This window comes from Diorhabda sublineata, chromosome 8 (assembly GCF_026230105.1).
Source record: "Diorhabda sublineata isolate icDioSubl1.1 chromosome 8, icDioSubl1.1, whole genome shotgun sequence".
In the NCBI taxonomy this organism is placed as follows: domain Eukaryota; kingdom Metazoa; phylum Arthropoda; class Insecta; order Coleoptera; family Chrysomelidae; genus Diorhabda; species Diorhabda sublineata.
Genome location: NC_079481.1, coordinates 4,394,956 through 4,415,981, shown reverse-complemented (window position 1 = coordinate 4,415,981; position 21,026 = coordinate 4,394,956). Strand labels below are relative to the sequence as shown.

The 21,026-nt window shown below is 30.4% G+C and overlaps 1 protein-coding gene across 1 annotated transcript in view; it reads right to left on the bottom strand.

Moving 5' to 3' along the window:
- The window catches only part of LOC130447746 (acyl-CoA Delta-9 desaturase-like), a 42,057-nt gene extending 28,539 nt beyond the window's left edge, over positions 1–13,518 (bottom strand). Inside the window, exon 1 of the mRNA XM_056784726.1 lies at positions 13,170–13,518. The gene's annotated coding sequence lies outside the window, so the exon portion shown is untranslated. The remainder of the gene's footprint in view (positions 1–13,169) is intronic.
- Between the last annotated feature and the right edge of the window lie 7,508 nt (positions 13,519–21,026).

Here is a 21,026-nt window from a genome sequence, read left to right as displayed (position 1 = left end):
TTTTTAGGAACTATTCACTTACGTTATGGAAAGTCGCTTAGCAAGTTTAGATTGAGAGGTATAAAAAAATAAAATAATTAGAAAAATAATTGTGATAAAGTCATTTCGATTCATTCAATACAAAGCGTCGATTATAGTGGATAGTTGAAAAATCCTTGATAGTCAAGGCATCTTACAAATTTTCTTTTAAATTGAGATATAATTTCGAATCTTTCGAATCCTAATTCATTTCTCCTATTATATACTTTCGATATCTTCGTGAATAATTGGAATTCTGTGGCAGATATTTTCACATAATGAACTTTTGATCGGTTTTACAAAAATAATGATATTTGCCTTATTTGAACATCCCAATTCCTGTAAGGAATATATATGTAATACAATTTTGTTTTCGACTGTGCTGGATTTCTTTTAATTTTATATACGGTCACTCAGGTGCTTCTAGGGAAGCTGAAAAAACTGTATAGAAGTTAAATGAACCTTTTAAAAATATGATAAGAATTTTTTTATAGTTACAGACCTAATGCAAACCGAGTTCTGATTTATTAAACTTAGTGAATCGAAGATTTTGAAAAATTGAACATTGAATAAGTGGAAGCGGTCAGTTTTACAAAAAAAATGTATTGAAAATTTGCAAAACCATTCTGATAAGACTTTGTAAAACATAAAATAAGAGAGCTTTGACAAAAATGTGATAACATTTCCTGGAAATAACGTCATTTCTACCCTTGATATTACCACCCTAATTAAAATAAAATGTTATAAATTCGCAAATCACTTCAATTGAATACATTTAATTGGATCAGGAGGTTTGAACGAAAATAATTTTAAGAAATTTTCCTTTTATTTAAAATAACTTGAAAATATGGAAGATACGTTGAATCTGGTAAATAACAAAAAGTTAGGTTTTTTCAATATTTTCTTTATTTTTGTCTTAGCTTTAGAATTAACGGGGTTTAACCTCTCCAAATTAAAAGTAGCGTGTGACTGGTATCGTTTTGAATCCCGCGGAACGTTTTCCTTTTAAAAATAAAGGCTTTTCCTACAAAATCGTTTTTTCATCGACCACCCAGCACAAATATTAAGAGAGTAATGCGACAAAACATTGAGATATGTCTTTTGTGTGTTTTATTAAAGCAACTACTTGAAACATTGCTGTTAAATTGTCATCCCTTGTTCTAACAGTTGATGCACTGGATGAACATTTTAAAAGATGCTACTATGAAGGTCAACTTTGGCTTGGCAATCATGGTATTAATCCTACTGATAGGGGGTGGACAAAAGTTGAAGGTTCATTGCAACCTACACAAAATGCAAAAAAGTCCTGCGTCACAAGCACTATTGAAATTGCAAAAAGGATGCGGTGCATCATGTGGCTGCCGAAAAATTAAACTTGCAATGAAAATTATTATTTGAACAGTGCTGATGAAGAAGAAAACAAAGACGAAAATGCAGATAGTAATAATTATGATTGTTAACTTTTATTTATTTTGTACAATGATTTGTTCCTTTTTTTAAATTGATTTGTAACATAAAATGCAATACAATACATTAAATACATGAAAAAATGATATTACAATATTCTTTTCAAACCACAAGCACTACAAAAATATCGATTTAACATAAGTAACATTTTTAGTTCAATAAATAAGATCATAAATGTTTTTTTTTCAATTTTTTTGCAATTAGTGTGAGAAATTAAGTCAGATAGAGTACTATAATCATTATTTCAATTTTATTATTAGAGGGGATGGTTTTTAAGGGTTGAAATGCATTGACTAAGTTTTGAAAAATATAAATGGTATTCTAAAATATCATGCGAAGTTTATTTAAATCCTACGATTATTTTTTAAGTTTCTAAATGCTCCAACTTTTAATTCATTGAATTATGACAATAAGGGATAGTTTTCATCCCTTAAAATAATTTGCACATATTACCCTAGAGCAGATTTTGAAGTGAAGAATGAATAGAACTTAATTCCAAAAGTTCACGCAAATCTATACGTCATAATGGATTATAACTAATTTAAAAAAGGACGGATATCGCTTGGTGACGATGATGAAGGCGTGTACTTAAGTTACTGATTAACAAATTGAAACGTGTGATAAGATAAGATCCAAGATTGAGAAAACTCTCCGTATTAGATCCGCAACAATACATATTTACTTGATCATCTTCATGTAAAAATATCATATCGGATTCGTAGATTCAAGATTCACAACAATGGCAAAAAAGCATAGGTAATATCCTGGATCACGAGGAAATTTTGGGGGTAATTGAATTTTCAACATAAATAAAAACATTTTCCCAAAAACACTTGTAATTTTCTTGTATCTCAAAATATTACTTACGTATTTGATAATTATTGAATCTTGTACATATTATAAAACTATGTAATCGATTTATTGTTTAACGATAATAGTCCTTCAATCTTCCTTTCAACAATTAAGATTTCTTCAGTAAAACTATTTTTTTTTAATGAAGTCTTTGTGTACCTTAATTTAGAATCAGATATCTTCATCATAATTATTATCTGTTTACTCTCTAGAGACCTCATTAACTACTTCGACGGCTTGTTAACTTTAACTTTCATTGGGTTAATAAAATGCTAGTAAAAATGATTAGGAACGTTATTGTTGGTAATAAATTCTGAATTAAAAGAGCCAGACGTTTATATTTAAAAATTGAAATAAAACACAACTGCATTGATTTGAAATTAAATTTGATGATCACGTTTATTTTATAGGTTTGTTAAATTCCAAATGATTTGATATATTTTGCACTAACCTACCTCTACTTGTTTAGTTAAAATATAACCTGAACTTTTACGCAATTATATGTGATTTATTCTGTAAGAAAATCCAGATTATTTTGATTGTTGAATAGAAATTAAATTTCAATTAATATCGACAGGAGAATATTTAAATTGATAACGAAACCTGAAAGAATTCTTGATAGTTATAATGATGAAAAGGTCATTAAATTCTATTATATTTAATCTGGAATATTTGTGCGAGAGCTAATATCTTCATGGTGATATATAAGTTGAAGTAGAAAATTATCCAGAAGTTGTTTCTGCACCTCAGATCGATAATGATGGAGAAGACAAAGCAGAAATGTTTTTAGGAATATCCCCACCACCTGAAGCAATAGCCCATTTTCACTATTTTAAAATGTTTTCAAAAACTGAGAAAGAGAAACTAAGAACAAGTAAGTAAAAAAGAATAGACTGTTCAAAATCCAAAGAATGACTTCAGTGCATGACCTGGGGTGTACTGATTTGATAGTATTTATTTTCGACTTGCGCAACTAATATAAATTGAGGGAATCATTGTTTTGTATACTTTGTCATTTTTAACACCCCAACGTGTAAAATAACATGGTGCAACCAACATTTCAGGTTCTTTCTTGTAAATTCTTATTTAATGGAATTTGCTAAATAGAGTTTGTGCTTTATGAAGGTTCTATTAATATCATTTGAAAATTCTTGAAAATATCGATCGTTTTAAACAGGTACACTTTTCCCTATGTATATGTGCAAAAAATATTTATTTTCACGTGAAAACTATGAGTTACTTCAATTATAAACTATGGGTGAAGTAGGCAGCTTTTTTGATCAAATTACTAGGAAAAAATAGATCCATTTCACTCCTTTAAATTTAAACAATATTTGAAGTGTGGAAGTAACTGAATGGTATCTCGAAATTGCGGAATCACTCACATACTAACAACGGAATGGGTCAAAAGAATCGGATAATGAGAAAACTTTAAAAGAATACAAACAATTTTTTCTATCAATATAATTTACTATTACTATTATTATCACTTCCAAATTGAACAACATTAGTATAATAATCTACTATGCAATTCCACTCAATCAATCATACAAAATATATAATCCATTATCTGATAATCAGACTAATGAAAAATGGAATGCTTTCAATTAACCAAAAAACATTATTTTAATGGGTCCCTTCACCTATAGACATATTAGCAGATCGAATAGCTGATAAATTAGTAGATCAAAATATTAATAATTTTTAAAAATCTTCGAATATTGAAAAATAATTAACAGTTTAGTATAATTACTGTCCAAGTAAGATTTACTCGTATGTTAAAAGATCATAAAATTATATGTAGATGTAGTAGTATTGGGGTGTCATATACACTGCGACCCAAAGAATCTATTGTGTTCCTCTTTCTTGCTGGGGAACCCTGCTGATTAGTTAATTCCACTCTTTTTAGAAAATACGACTTTGTAGGCGATAGAGCCCCCATAGGAGTCCTGTTAGTATACGTGGATTGTTCTTAGGTTGATACATTCGACGGATCTTCTCTGGTTATAGTTTCTCGGAAGGCTCTTTGCCCCTGAAAGTTATCCAAAAAATTGGTTTTGCTCGTATCTACCTTCTTTTCCAATTTATTTTTCTATTATTCTGTAGCTGAGACCACATAAGGGTTCAGGTCCCATGAAGGGATTGTCTGCTCCTGTTTTGGAGAACTTATCAGCTATTTAATTTCCCTGCATTCCGGTGTGTCCCGGACTCTATTTTAAGTTAACTTTATTTTTGGGACTTAAATCTGGAATGGCTGCTTGGCTGTCGGACAGGATGATGATCTCCGGTTTGCGATAGATCCCATCAAGATTGAACTGGACACATTTTTTAAAAATGCTTGGTGTGTCTCCTAGGTTTCAGAGGGTTTGGTTCTAGGCCCGTATACTCCTATTCCAGTTCTGGCTGCTGTTTTAGATCCGTCAGTATTCCAATTAAAGGCATTTCTGTTTCCCAGCTTTGCTCATTATTTTAGGATAGTTTTTCTTTAGTGATTCAGTACTATGTGGAGAGGTGGAAGATTTAGAATCACTTCTGATGCAGTTGTTGGGTATGATTTGACATAGTGCACATATGCCAGTCAGTCTTTGTACCTTCGAGAGATTATTTCTCGTTCTACTCAAACTAGTTCTAGTACACCATATGTGATGATTGGTTTCGCAATTGCCGTGTACATCCTAGTAGGATCTTTGGGTGACAACCCCAATTCCTCCCTACGAAGTTACTGGACACCATCAAGGTTTTTGTGGTTTTAGTGATTATTATGACTTGCCCGTTTAGCTTGATTGGCTTCAAGTTGAACTTCCTCTTCCTAGTGACGGAAATTACGTTAGTTTTGCGATAAAATCCACATTATAAGCGTTGGGAGTAAAATACATAAGCCGACCCCCGTTGTGGGGCCATATTTTCCGAACATGGCATTTTGGTTAACTGCCGTATGGCAAAATAGGACGTCAGGTGTTCCTGGACAATATATCCAAATTTCACGCAAATTAGGGGTGGGGTTTTTGAGGAATCGATATTTGCAGAAAAGTCATTTTTTAATTTTTCCGGATGTACCAGAAATTTTTAAATTCAATGTTAATTATGAGAGCACCAGCTGAAAGTAGAGTAGATAATGCACATTTAAAAAAAATTTAGGGCATATTGGCGGCTGTTTGAAATGAGTGTACCACTTGAAATGCTTAAATAGCGTATTCACAAAGTAGACTGTCTTTAGTAATGTCCTTATTTCGTGCTTTTGGTATGGTACCCCAACTCTAGACTGCTTCTACTGAGGTGGATAAAGTGTTGCAGAAGATCCTCCATAGTAAATTTTCTCAATTGTCAAAAAAAATTATAATTTGAATTCGTACACAGTGATTAGTGATTTTAGCCATCATATGTTTAGCAAAACAATAATAATTTTACAATGTACGACGTGCTTTTGTACTTGTCGGATATCAATCGTTTTTTTTTGTCATTTTTTTAGATATTACCTCAAACCTTTCATTTGTATTTGTTTGTAGTATTAGTAGTATTGAAAGAATTAACATTTTAGAGTTTGGTCATTCTGTATATCAACCTACTCAAACCGATGACTAACATCACAAATTTAATTTGAGTCACGTAAATAATAATATTGTATAAGAGTAGATGATGAAATGAATAATATCAAATTACTAACATAAAATTTAATTGTACTTAAGCCATGAGATATCAACAAGGATGTTTATACCCATTACTTAATATACCAACCAAGTAAACAACAGCTCTCTCTTTACAATGTCAACAGTTAAATCACAAAACAGTGGAAAGGAATGTTAAAGTTATTCTAATCAAAACTAGATTAATAATGAATAAATAAGATTATACAGAGCGCGTTTCAATTTGCGAACTAATTACCTTGCAAAAACTTTTCACGCAAATCCTCAAAAAGATTGATTTTTAATTTTAAGTACCGATTTTTTAATAATATGCGAACATTGTGGTAAAACCAGTTTTAACCTGGGGATGTAATTGTTAGTTTTCTAGTAATATCAACAGTAGGCAATGGTACAGTTGGTGGATTTCTATGGAGTAAACAAATAATTATTATACGAGGTTTGCTACTTGAGTTTTGAGACAGACAAATAAATTCAAATTGATTTTTAAAATATTCTTCATCAATATCAATACACTTTTGCATGAGTTTGAACCAATTTTCGAAGCGTTTTTTCCATTCAGATTGAGGTATCTCCAAAACATGTGAATTAAAAGCATCAACCTCTTCTTCAGTTATAGATGAACGTTGACCCCGCTATTTATTTTTGGTCTACGGTGATAAGAAGAAATCATTGGGTGCCAAACAAGGACTGTACGGCGGATGACCCATCAATTCGATGTTTTGACTGTTTAAAAACGTTTCTGTTTGAACTGATGTGTGAGAGCTCGCATTGTTGTGATGGAGAAGGAATTGTCAATTCAAACAGCACTCGTATTACGTTCTGAGGAATTAAAAATATCAAACTTAATGATGGCTATGTCGATTCTCATATTCACATCAGTGTTGCCATGTCTTAAAACTTATGCCATGGTATTCCTGAGTTTGTGACCTTATTAATACTTCTCAAAATTGTTCACAATAAGCTATTGTAGTTTAATATCTTAGGTGACTAACCCGGTATATAAGAAGGGATATAAGGTTAAAGAATTAAAAAAATCGATTTCCATAAATTGTTGATGAATTGTAAATATAAATAAAGTCATTACGCTGAAAGATGGGATACCACCCAACAGTATAATTCTTATTGTAATAAAACTGTAAAACAATTATTGGGTCCATAATAACATAAATACATTTGGCTATACCATATCTTACCTTACCAAATTAGTGTCATATAATTGAAGGTAAATGTTTTATATTAAATTTATGATTAGCTTAGTGATTTTTTTTTAATTAATCCATGATTGTTCGTTTCAAGCATCATATTTGGGTTATCAATCATGAAAAACAGGCAAGAAAAACTAATGAAATGATAGGATTATTAAGAAACACTCAACGAGGTTCCTGAAGAGCCTCTCATTGATTCTGATTATGAAAATTAAGACGTTGATCTTTGTCACTCATGAATAAAATCCTGTGAGTAAATTTCATGTGGATAGAAAAAACAAGTGATCCTGCTTTTGGTACGCGTAGGCAAAATATTATTGTTCATATGTCAGGTATCAAACTGGTCTCTTTTTTTTACGAAGCTTATAATGTAGTTTTTTATGAAACAAAATATATTTTCTGATGGGACTATAAAGTTCAATCGTCAAAATTACACTCAGTCCTTAATGGATAACTGAAGGTCACTATCAGAAAATTGTTGCATAATTTTGTCATGCTCTGTATATGGTTTTTGTGGAATATGCGTGCTTCAAAGGTATCGATTTAGTACATATTTGTTTAAGCGAATTACAATGTTTACATGTGTTCTTTTACTCCGAATACTCGGTTCTTAACATACATAGTTTTTAATAAAACCCAGTTTGTTTGATAATTATTTGATAACATGGTTAATTTGTGAGAAAAAGTTGATGCGAGAAAAAATATAACCCCATTTCAAAAATAATTTCTGGTCTTCAAGACAGAAACCTACATGGAACAATTAAAATTTTTATACCAACTAAATTCACTTTCTAATAAAAATACTAATGTGATTATATTATTAACATATTTTAGAGATTAAGATGTTGTTGACTTTTACTTTCAATAATTTTTGATAAAAAAGCATCTAAAGGTATTTTAGAAGAAACATAATGACAGAAAGCTAATGTCTCACTAAGTTATCTTTTGAATAGATAGAACGAAATAAGAAATAAAAATTCATTTCATATTGTACTTGATGAGTCAGGAAATTTATTAAATGTTTGTGAAAATCAACGAAATACGGTAACGAATTGTTTTTTAACAAATGAAACAGGAAAATGAAAAGATTTCATACCCATAATAGTATTTCCAATTCAATGTGTAGGTATTATTGCCTTTTATATACAGGGTGTATCGGGACTTGATGCAAAAAATTCGTAAGTGAGCTATAGGCCTTTAAAGATGCCAAATCAGAACTTATATTCAACTATATTTTCATAAATATACATTTACATTCATAAATTTTAGGAATGTTTGATAGATGATTACGTATGTCCATGTAGTGTGTTTGACGGAATAAATAATTCTACACTACTACCGAAATGCCAGGGGCGGTTCATGCCCAATGGTTGACAATCCGTAACTTTTAGAGGTATACCTTGTACAATCTAAGTATAGCAAAAACGAAGAATTTTCCAATGGATATTTTTTGAAAAAAAGGATTCTATGTTTAACTCTAAAAAAAAAAAAAGAAAAAATTGAAATGTGGAAAAATTAAGATAGTTAGAATCAAAATCGATTTAGTGTTTATGTGAGGGCAGGAATAGTGGGTAATAATTTATATGTCAATATTTTCTTGATAATAACCTGAATGTTTATTTATATCACTTAAAAGTTATCCAAAATGATTTCCCTCCCATATTATGTGATATTTCTCTAAACATTCGCAGAGACATGTGGTTCATGCACGATAAAATAAACTTCCCTTGGGACGCTACACACTTCCGGAATTTACGCAGGATATTTCTTTGAACTTGGAAGAGAATTTAATCCTATAAAATTGAAACTTTGCATTGAATTTTACATAGTTTACTACATTAAATTTTTTTTAGTTGAAATTTAATGTATCTCTAAATAAAAAGAAATTTTTATTAACAGGAACTGGTTTTTTACCTTTTTTACGATTCATTATAGCATTATCGTGTATATTATTATCTGTCTGTCTTCTTCATTAAAAGAAAAAGATTAGACAACGATTTTCATGATTTTTTTATGATATAAAGAATAAATATAATTTATTGACAGTTTGGAAATATTTTATACATATATTTCGGTTATACTATGAGATTTTTAAAGAATTTCCTTGAAAAATACCGAAGATATTAGCAACCCCTTATTGGGGATTACACTCAGAAATAGTATTTTGGGTACATTCTGGAAATTTCTATTTTTATTTGAGATGAAACGAGGTGAAGATTTACTTTTATTTCTGTCTCCTATATGACAATTCTGCGTCACAATGGAGGTTTATTCTATCGATCATTTCGTTTCTTGTGTTTACAAGTGGTTGCGAAAAAATGAATCCATTGTTTTTAATTAAGAAGAACGTGCTGGCCATGCAAATGGACCTCTCCGACTAATCCACCTATTTTGTGAAATTAAGATTATTTTCTACCTCGCTTAGGAAGTGGGGATGGGCTCCATTGTGACGCTATAAAGCAAAATCTATAAAGTTCAAAGAAATATCTTCCGTAGACTTCCGTAGAAGTGCATGGTGCCCACTTCGAACATTCAGTTATTTTTTTTTGTTTTTATTTGTTAAGTTTTAGGCCAATTTTTCCTTATGTAAGTAACACGATGTTGGACAGTGTGCAGTTCAATTAGAAATGTTTTACTGTGTTTCAATACCTCCTTTAAAAATTTTCAATAATAATTTTCTCTTTAACGGTTAACTGGGCATGTATGACGATCTAAAAATCTACATCTCCTACGCCATGAATTCTATCGAGTTAAGCAAACATTTAGTTTTTGTTGAAAATTTGATTGAGCAATCCATTTTGCTATCTTTAGATTGTACAGGTTGTACGTATTTTTACCCATCCGGCATGAGCCGTTTCTGGTCTGCAGATAGTAGTGTACAATTATTTATTCCGTCAAACATACTACGTGGACATACGTAATTATCCATCGAAAATACATGATGTTCGAATGTATAATTTAAAAAATAGACTTAAATATAATTTCTGGTTTCGCAGCTTTAAGCTCCTATAACTCAGAAAGAAGAGGTTGTATGAGCAATTTTCACAAAAATTCTCATGTTTTTCAAACGAAATAATAAAAAATAAAGTCAGAAACTGTCGACTAAGTAAAATAAAGACCTTTCATTTGATCTGTATCATATCAGAATTAATTTTATTGAAAACGTACTAAAAATCTGGAATTGGGAAAATTGCTTCATTGAGAAAACTCTACGAATGAGTAACAATAAAAATCAATAGCCTTTCAATCAGCAGCTACTAAAAGAAGTATCTCGAAACTAAAACCGATTATTTAATAGATAAATTTACTAAAAAAAGGCGAGAAAACTGATTTAGGTATGTATAATTTGAATTATTTGTATAACCTATAACGAATAGGTATATAAATGATTATTTTATTATTTTATCAATTTTTTCATTTCTTTGAAAAAACACGCTCTTCAACACATTTTGAAACACAGTTTAAGGTAAGTTATACCACTGCCCATTTAACACCTTCCACTAATGTTTTGTTAGTAAACAGTCCACACAAGTAAATATCCTTTCTTTCTCTTGCTTTTCTCACGTTAGAATCTACGCTTTTGTCGCAATGAGCATTTTAATATCTTTTATTATTCTCCGTTTTAAGTAAATATATTGCCTTAGTGTGATAAAGTTGATAGTTTTCAGGAATAATTTGTATTAACATGATAATTCCATTTATAGTAATATTTCTACTATTTTCAAAAGTCGCAGGTTGATTTCTCGTAATATTATAAATAATACTATATAATAATATAATAATACTAATAATAAATAAATATGAAAAATTCACACTTTTTTTTATCTTATAATTCATTTATTCTTTAATTTTTCAATTTCATCATCTATGGATAAAATATCTCGACGACTAGTTTCGACTAGAGTTTTCATTTTATCCAAAAGTTAGTTCCGGAGAAAAGTATGATCGGGTGCTTTTTAGCAGTGAAAGAAAGAAGAAATTTATTTAACTCCTTTAATGTGAAATTATTGGTCATTTTTGGTCAATAGTCTTCAGATTGACATTTAAATTTTGCCTGTAGTTTTATATAATTTTCTAGATGGATGTTATAGTGAATATTCAAGGTATTTTTAACAACAAATAAAAAACTTATCCTAAGAACAACTTAAATTTTTTGTTTACTGCAGCAAAATAAACGCGTAACACATTTTCAAGAATAGAAGTGATCTTTCACGTTGACTGCGAATACATAAAATTCTAGTATGAATCAATATACTTCCCCTTTGATTTTGTAGGTAGCACATTTTCTGTTGAATCGGCGGTTTACTCCAATATGAATTTCAACTCCATAAAACGCATTCGTACTTTTGTAAAATAAACTCATTTTCTGTATTATTTCAAATTAAACTGATACATTATAGAAATAAATGGAATGATTTCCTACAAGGTACTGGATTTATATCTCAATACTCACTATGACTCACTATACTCACTTTGACTATCGTATTTTTTTATAACTCATGTTTGACTTATTTGATTCATACCAGCATCGGTTATTACTTCATAATTTTCAAATCAAAATATTTGGAAAACGGTACACAGTATGGAGTTTTATCAGGAGTAACTTTTTGGTGTGAAATTCAATGATGTTTAAATTCACTTGAAATTTTACTTGGTACGACCCGTATCAATAGCGCTCTTTCGGGGTGTATAAATTTTTTTCTTCAGCGTCCTTTATCTTGAGAACGGATAACGTTACGAAAATTTTTTAATGAGCAAAGCCAAAATATTTTTCAGTTTTCTATCTATCCTTTTTTTGAAACACCTTATAGATTCCACAATCTATACAATCATTAATGGTAAATAAACAAGTTGTGATTAATAGATAAAAATCAAATTTTCCTTTTGTTCATAAGATACATCAAATTTCAAGTGAAAAAACTGTATTATGTAGAATCAAAAGCAAAAAGTTTCAATTTTATAGAATAAGAAGATAAAAATAGAGCTCATCAACAGGTATCAAGTGTGTTTTGAGCAAAGTACTGAGATAGACCTATAAGCCAATCAACAGTTAGTACAATTGAGAAATAATTCAGAGGAACTGTTCAAGTTGAAAATATTCATAATTCTGGATGTCCTAAGGTATCAAGAAACATGAAAATTGTTGTTATATTGAGTATAGAATGTAGAAGTTATTACCTCACGCCAAATGCAGTGATCACAAGCATATCTCAACGATTGGTATTTAGTAACATCAGTACAAAATTCAGTTCCTGGATTCAAATTTCCGTACTCGCTCTGACTATCGTATTTTTTTATAACTCATAATTTATTTGATTCTAGATTCCAAAAATATGTGCAATGATGGATAATTTTCGAATATTTGTGATGTAACACTCTTTATCTAGATTAGGCTTACGGTTAGAACGTATTTTGCGATAAATTCTCTCTAATTACTGTTTGGACAATTTTCAATTCAATATCTCCTGTACTTCAAACTCGTTATTTTTCACATCTAACACTCGATATAGTACTTTTCTTTCCCCTTCAGATTAGTGAAAAAATTGATAAAATTTAGGATTTTAAGTTAACTTTTTTGAACAATAATTTCATAATTTTTGATATGGTAATGCCATTGGTAACATAGTTTTCTGTATTATTTCAAATTAAACAGATACATTATAAAAATGAATCTAGGGATTTACAGAAGATCCTGGATTCAAATTCCAATACTCGCTTTGACTATAGTATTTTTTTATAACTAATGTTTGATTCATTTGATTCTAAATTCCAAAAATGATACAATAATTAACTGTAAATAAACAAGTTGCTATTGATAGACAGAAATGTGCCTTTCAATTTGTTTCATAGTTCATGTTTGGATTAATTGATTTCAGATTCTAAAAATTTGATCAAACTGTTTGAAACATGCGAAACAATGAGATGCTATCTAAGATTTATGTTAAACAATCTAAATTAAATTCAATTAAATTAAACTACTCACCTTGGCGATTTAAAGCCAATATACAATAGACGAAAAAAAACACAACAAACAGTTTTCGATGTAACCTAACGTACAAATATTGATTTTTTTATTTTATAACGCGATGAGCGAAACTTTTCCGAGACTATTACCAAAAATCCACGAGACGGCGAGCGACACTACTCGACGATTTTCCACTATCAACTGTTTTTACAGCAAGTAGTGTTCGGGATTCTAAAACTTCCAACGCTCAACTAGCTCAGGATAGACAGTTCGGAACTGTTCGTAACAGTCAAACAATAAAACGTTATTTTATGGGAGGGTTACGAACATATAGTGCTTTCAGTATCTTCTAATTCTCCCTCTACTCACATTGTTATATAGCTTTTCTCAGAATTATTTACTCATCCTTGAATAAACTATTACCAACATAAGATTGTCTCCTCCTCCTTCTGGTAAAGAAATATGAAAATAGTAACTACCTAGGAACGATAGGAGTGTAAGATATACACAATATGTTCATAAAGTTGGAAGAAGTATACTCCAAAATACCCTATTCACGTATTTTTTCAAATTGTTTACCAAGTATAAATTTTCAATTCTTCAAAACCTAAATTTGAATATCTGACTGGCCACTTTATCATGTTCCTTCCAATCAATACGTCTTGAAACCCTTCATACAAGTAATTTCAGCAATATAAAATAGTGGCGATGCATTTTTAGTGTGAGAAGATTTTTCAGTTAATCTGAATGTTTTGACTAATTCAAATTGTCTTTAACAAAAAGTAGTTTTATAATAGTGGTGCTGTATATTTGTATATTTCAATTCAACGGCATAACTGTTAACAATAAAGGTTTGGAAGCACACATCAATGAGCGGGAGCTGTGGATCGGTGACTCCAAGCCCGCAATACTGAATAATACAACTTCTTGGTACACCAACGGCTCCAGGAGGAATAGCTTGTCCGGAGCAGACAAAATAAGCGAATCTTTTTCACTTGGGGAACACGCTATCGTCTTCCAAGCTTGACAATTAGCAGAGCTGCCATAGGTCGAAAAGGTGTGCACTAGGCTAGTGCTGGTGTGTAAGGAAGTCCTATAGAATCTGGTGAGAGACGTCTGCAAGATTCAGTTCGTTTGGTTTCCCGGTCACTCGGGCAACAAAACCAACGGTCACTCGCTAGACTGGGATCGGTGATCTCACCGGTGGGTCCAGATCCCATCCTTAGTGTAGCTAAAAAAGTTGCCGAGCAGGATCATCTAAGACACCATCCTCACAGCATGGGTATTACGGACGATCCGGAGTAGCGCTGGCGCATAAAGGGTGATAAACTACAGACCACGTCATCTGTGAGTGCTGGGACGAGTGGGGTCTGAATACTTGGGTGAGTCTCACAGCTTGCTTATTGACATCAAAGAGTTCAAGTCAAAGCACCTTTGGAAACGTCAAGTGGGGCACTATGGGTCTACCTGAAGGTCTATGTACTAAACGGCCCTTTGGCTGCCCATAATACTACTATGGTCTATGAACGCAACTACATGGAATGGAATCATTACTATCAAAGATCTGAAACTTTTTCATTTAAGCAAACAGGCAGGAAACCAAAAATAATCCAAGAAATATAGAAATTTCTCGAATAACTGTAAAATAGGGGATGATCATAATTTTATGCAGTATAGTTTAATTTATTTTTTCTCCATCATGAGCCCCATGATTTATAATTTCACTTTATGAAATACTAATGGTCCAATGTAGTTGCTTGAAGTCTCTGAAAATTTGGAAATTACAAGAATAAATTTAGTCGAGTGAACAACGGTTTTTAGCTCAGATTTCCATTTAGACACATCGATTTGCTTGAAATATGGAAATATGTGGTTTTACTCGGGGTGAAAATACCACCACAAATAGGGGTAGTAATTTTTGTGTTGAAAACCGTAGAAATAGATAGAAAAAAGCATTCTAAGTACAAATTAATATTTTGAATTTTTTTTAAAAATACTTTTTGTCTTATTTGTGATAGAAATTTTAAGTTTTTGTTACAAAAAAATCTATTCCTATCGATTTTTCATAAATAACTTTAGTTTTAATCGAAAAAACTGTAGGCACGTTGAATTAAGCTTTTAAAAAAATCAAAAAGAATGTTGGTTATAGACCGAGCTTCGATTTATTAAAGATGGAACTTATTTCGTGAACCGAAGATTTTAAACAATTGAGATGGAATAAGTGGAATAAAGTGTATCGAATATTTTTTAAACAACATAAAAAAACCATCCAAATTACACTTTATAGGACTTTTTAATACATAAATTAGAGAGTTGTGACAAAAATATGACAAAATTCCGACAAAATTCCTTCATTCCATGTCATGGAAAAAAATGTCTTTTGTACCCTACTACCGCCCTAATTGAAATGGGATTTCATAACTCTGCAAATCGCTTTTATTCAATTCAAATAATAGGATCGAGAAGTTTGAACGATTGAGAGAAATTGATTCTGAAAAAAGTTATTGTTACAATGGAGAAATTATCTTTAAATTTCTTTTAAAAAGATGTCATTAAAAATAACTTGGAAAATATAAAAGATATGTTTAAACTGCCATAAAATTACAAAATTTGAGTTTTTTAATGAAATTTTTTTCCTTTTATTCTTTTCTTAACTTCAAAATTAACCAAGATATAAGCTCTCATTTGAACGTTTCCTTTTTAAAAATAAATATATTCCAAACCTTTTAAGCCTAATAAATCATAAATTTTCCTACAAAATGATTTTATAATTGACTAATTAGCTTAAATAAAGCACTACAAAAAATGTTTATTCAATATAAGTAATATGTTTAATTCTATAAATGAGAACATAAATCTATTTTTTCCAACTTTTTTGCAATAATGAATGATTTTTAAGGGTGAAAACTTTGTGATAAAAAAACATTTGATTCGAATACAATGAAAAGAACACTTTTAATATAAATTTAGTAAGATAAAGTACTAAAATAATTGTTTTTGTCTCAATTTAATTAAAAGGGGTGTTTGCTTTTTAAGGATTGAAATACATTAACTTAGGGTTGAAAAACATGAAAATAGTATCCTAAACCATCATGTGATCTCTATTTCAATCTCAAAAATGTTTTTTAACATAATGTTATTCCAAAGTTTCAAGCAAATCCATGCGTCTTTATGGAATTCTGAGGTGATACCATATTTTTACCATTGTTCACTGGACTAATCGTATGCGTAGAGTATCCCAGTGACGTATAAAAAATAAAACATGAAATTGGCTCATTATTTTCTCAATAAAAATGTAGGTCACCATTAAATATACGATATACACATAAAATATATTGAATAATGACGATTAATTTGTGACTAATTTATATTTGATGGAAACGGAATTTTAGGCGGCAATAAAGTTGAAAAAACTCAAATTTTAATTCAAATAATTTGATTATGAATATTTCAAATTATGATTTCAAACTAACTACTTTAATGATATACATATTGGAAAATGTGTTTACGTTAATTTTAAACGTGTGAGAAGTTACTAAACAGTGGTGTAACAAACTTTATTTTAGGAACAGTGCTGGCGTGGTAAATTTTTGTTGCACCTGAGAATTAAGGTATGATTTCCTTAAAAATTATTTAGAAATATGATGCCAAAGAGATCAAACACTGTATCTACTGTATACGATATTAAATTAAAATACAACAAATCACAAATATTTATTTGTAAAACAATTCATTTGTTTATTATACTGGAGGTGGTATTTTCCCTCTTCAGAATCCATCATGATTGTATATTATCGCTCGTAGTACTGAATATGTAGAAAAAATGATCATGGACATAATAGCCTTTGAAGCTTTGAATCAGTCCAAATAGTCCAAGAGTGCTAAGGGACACATATTCAACATTTTCAGAGCTCGGTTGAAATTCGCGGTTTTTTCCGGTCGGATTTGCTACATACAGTATTTATTCAGTGCAAGACTATTCAACAAACAAAAAGAACATCAATATTTCCCGAATTCTCTTAGAAGTCTCAGTCGAGTCGAGAAAACATACATATTATAACAAAGCTTTCAAACCATATTTCGATGTGTCTATTAACCAGCTAAAATTGGAAACGTGAATAAATTTTACATAGGATAATCAAACATTTAAATATGTTATGATGGGTAACCACCCTTTTTATTCTTATTTATAATGGTGCTAATTATAGACTTTTATAGAAAGTTATTTACCTCGGCAACAACAAACAAGAATTCTACCTGTAAATGGACACAATAAGTGATAAAGCTGCTCAAATGATCACTTATAGGGACAAGGCAGAGTTTACCGTCGTTACGAAGAGATTTCCGAAGTAAAACGTGCACATCCGAGAGAGATGATAAATTCATTGTCAGTACAACGCTGAGAAATAAAGCATTAAATGGTGTCCAATTGCTAGCAAGAGGTCAAAGAAATGCGAAGAATGGCTGAACAGCTAGAAAAAGACTTAATGCAGTTAATCTTGAAACAAAACTACGATTAGCTAGTCATTCTCCTCCCAGACAAAATTCGAGTGTGATTTTAAAGTAGGGAGTCTACAGAATACCGAATAAAGATTCGTGCTGTATTCCATAAAAGAAAAAGTGGCTTTTGGACGAGGTTTCTGGATGGTTTAGGTATTTGAATGGAAGCAAAAACCTAGTCTACTTCATTGAAACTAGCGGTAGAGTGGGGGGATTATCGGCTAACTGATATATAGAAGGATACATAGAAGAAATTTTAGAGCATCACGCCAGTTCCATCAACGAAATCTTAATACTAATACAGGACTGTGCCCGTCCACATACTGTAGGTTGCATACCGCAGTACTTACTAGATTTCGAAATTGCCGCTATGGATTGGCCAGCGCGTACCCGTAGAGAAAATCTCAAGCTAGAAATCCTGCACTAGCCAGTAAATCAGACCTGAAAACGGCGCTCACTGAAGAATGGGATAGCTTCGACGAAGATCGAGCTCAGAAACGTAGGCGATCCATGAAAAAGCGACCTGAAGATTATAGGATGGGAATATTGATGGATAAGTTTCAAATAAATATTTATTTTGACCAATTTAAGCTTTCATTTCCGTTACTGTTAGTAGTTAGTGTTAGATAATAATGTTTAAGATTTTTTTTTTGGTTTGATATTTTTTTATCAACAAAAAACTCTCTTTCGAGGACGCACTTCTATTCCGTTATTTTCCGCCCATATGGTCACCTGTTTTAATACCTTTTCCATGTTGTCACCAACTGTTTGTGAGTCTCTACCCGAAATCAATACAGTTATATCGTCAGCATACGCTATTATTTTGATTCTTTTGACTTCTAGAGTTCTCAGAATCTTAGCAATTACTATTAAAGACAATTGAGGTGATATCGCACCTCCAACTAGACTAATTCGTCGAATATTTCATTTTTCATATAAACATTCTGATTCTACTTTATCATTACTGGTAGTATTATTCTGTTATCTTCTACAAGACTCCTGATTGTCTATTTTATAGCTTCATCATTGTTTCATTGTTTTTTTTTATTGTAGATGTCACTTTAGGAAATATATAAAAATTGTACGACTCAAGATCCGGCGATTTAGGTGCATGGTCTAACAGTTTGACGCTGAATTTAGCTGGAAACCTTCCAACAAAGAATGCTGAATAAGTCAGTGTATTATCCTGTTGGGTAACCTATGAGTTGATCTTCCATTTATTTTCCAAAATGTTTGTTTTTTTGTGTAGATTAACCAAAAAAATATATGAACTGCGTTTGATGCCTTGTAAAAAAGTTATGCGAAGGAGTGAGATATTTCCCATATTTTTTTTTTTCATAAATTCGTCGTAAAAATGAAGATTTAAAAAAAAAAATTATCGAAATTGGATGATTCTTCGATTTTCTAAAGCCAAAAAACTACGGGGCCGTATATATATGAATAAAGATAAATTTTGATTTTTCTTCAAATCTTTATCAAAATATGATATTGACATTGACAATTTGCGTATTTATTTTAATCAATACATCACCTACATCATGAAATTCAAAATAAGAATAAAAAAGTAAATGTTCTAATAAGAAAAATTAATTTTTCTTTAGTCGTTTCACTTCAAATATATAGCAGTACTTAACCAATCAAATTATTTGTATTTTTATTGGATTTTATAAAATAGAGCTTACTTAAATTATTTAGATCTTTTTTATCATTTATAGTTTTCTCATTTTTATAAATATGAACTGTCTCTAAAAATTCTTTTTTTCGTGTATTAGATTCCGTTCCAAGAATTTTTGAAATATTATCGTTCCTCAACGCAGTTTTATTTTTGTTTTATCGTATTGATGACCTTTTAGTGTATTTTCTAAATATCAAAAAACATAAATTTAATTATAAAGATTCAAAAATTCTTGGAACTGAATTTAATACACGAAAAAGAGAATTTTTAGAAATGTTTCAAATTTATAAAAATGAAAAAGCTATTATTGATAATAATCTAAATAATTTGAGTAAAATTTCTAGCTCTATTTTGTAAAATCTAATAAAAATACAAATAATTTGATTGATTAAATACTGCTATATATTTGAGATGTAAGGACTAAGGAAACATTAATTTTCTTTTTATTCTTATTTTGATGTTCAGGATGTAGATGATTAATATGATTGATTAATATAAATACGCAAATTGTCAGTGTCAATATCATTTTGAAAAGGTCTTAAAGAAAAGTGAAAACGTCCAATTTCATCTTTCATCCATAAATTGTTAAAAAAAATTCATTTCAAAACAGAAGAGACCTAAAATCAAGAACATTTAGATGTATTAATATATCGAAAGGTCTAAGAAATAAGAAATTAAACAAATTGACAATTATTTATTCAAATTTTTATAAAATGTTTTTTGCTCTGAGTGGATTTCTCATACACCTACTGTTGAAAGTAAACAAAATAAATGCTTCCTTGTGAATGTCACAACATATTTAACCTACTTATACATGATGTAATTCCATATTACGTCATCATTTAACGTGATCTTTCATGAATGAAATGGTGTGATTACAGTATACCTGGGCAGGTGCGGCTTCAAAGAATAATGAATCTTCTTCTGGCTTGGTGAAGGGCACATAACATTTTTATTTATTATGCTGTTACGAGAATAGTGAAGTTGACGTTAGATTGGTTAAGGTGAATAACCTCAATTTTGTAGTAAGTTTCACTGTTAAAAACATAAGAATAGAATTATTATTGTACGGGGCCGACTGTTAAGAAAAATTGTCTTAATTAGAATTTATTGTTTACTTCGCATGTCACTTTTTCATAAATAAGACTAGATGATTCTACATCAGAAATTAGAATCCGGAATCCTTTTTGCGTCTTCATTGAGGAAGCTTCATTCTGCTTGTTTGCGAAGAGATTTTCGTTTCACAGAATAACTTTCATTGTTAACTTGTTGCAGACTTTTGGTAGAAATCACATATTATATAATTCTGTAGAAATGATCAAAATATTTCTTTCTATTGTGAGAGCGATGTCACTTTCCAAAAAAAGCTCTTATATGAATCAAAAGACATTTTCAATGTATACTTTATTCTTAACTAAAGAAAAAATTATCAAGTACATAATTCAAGCTTTTCAAATGAAGATGCAAGATCCAAAAAGAAAGAAGAATTTTGGGACAGATTAAGATTAACAATGGATTGAGGTAATGAGCTTTTGTGTATTAAACCACCTAACAGATTCTACAATACGAGCCTTTGTGACCTGAGTAATATGTTCGAAGTATTACATCCGGAGAAACTTCTATCTTCTTCAAACGAAGTGATAAAAAATGCTTCCGGAAATCTGTTAATCTTTATGAACAATTAATTGCTCTGAAAACAT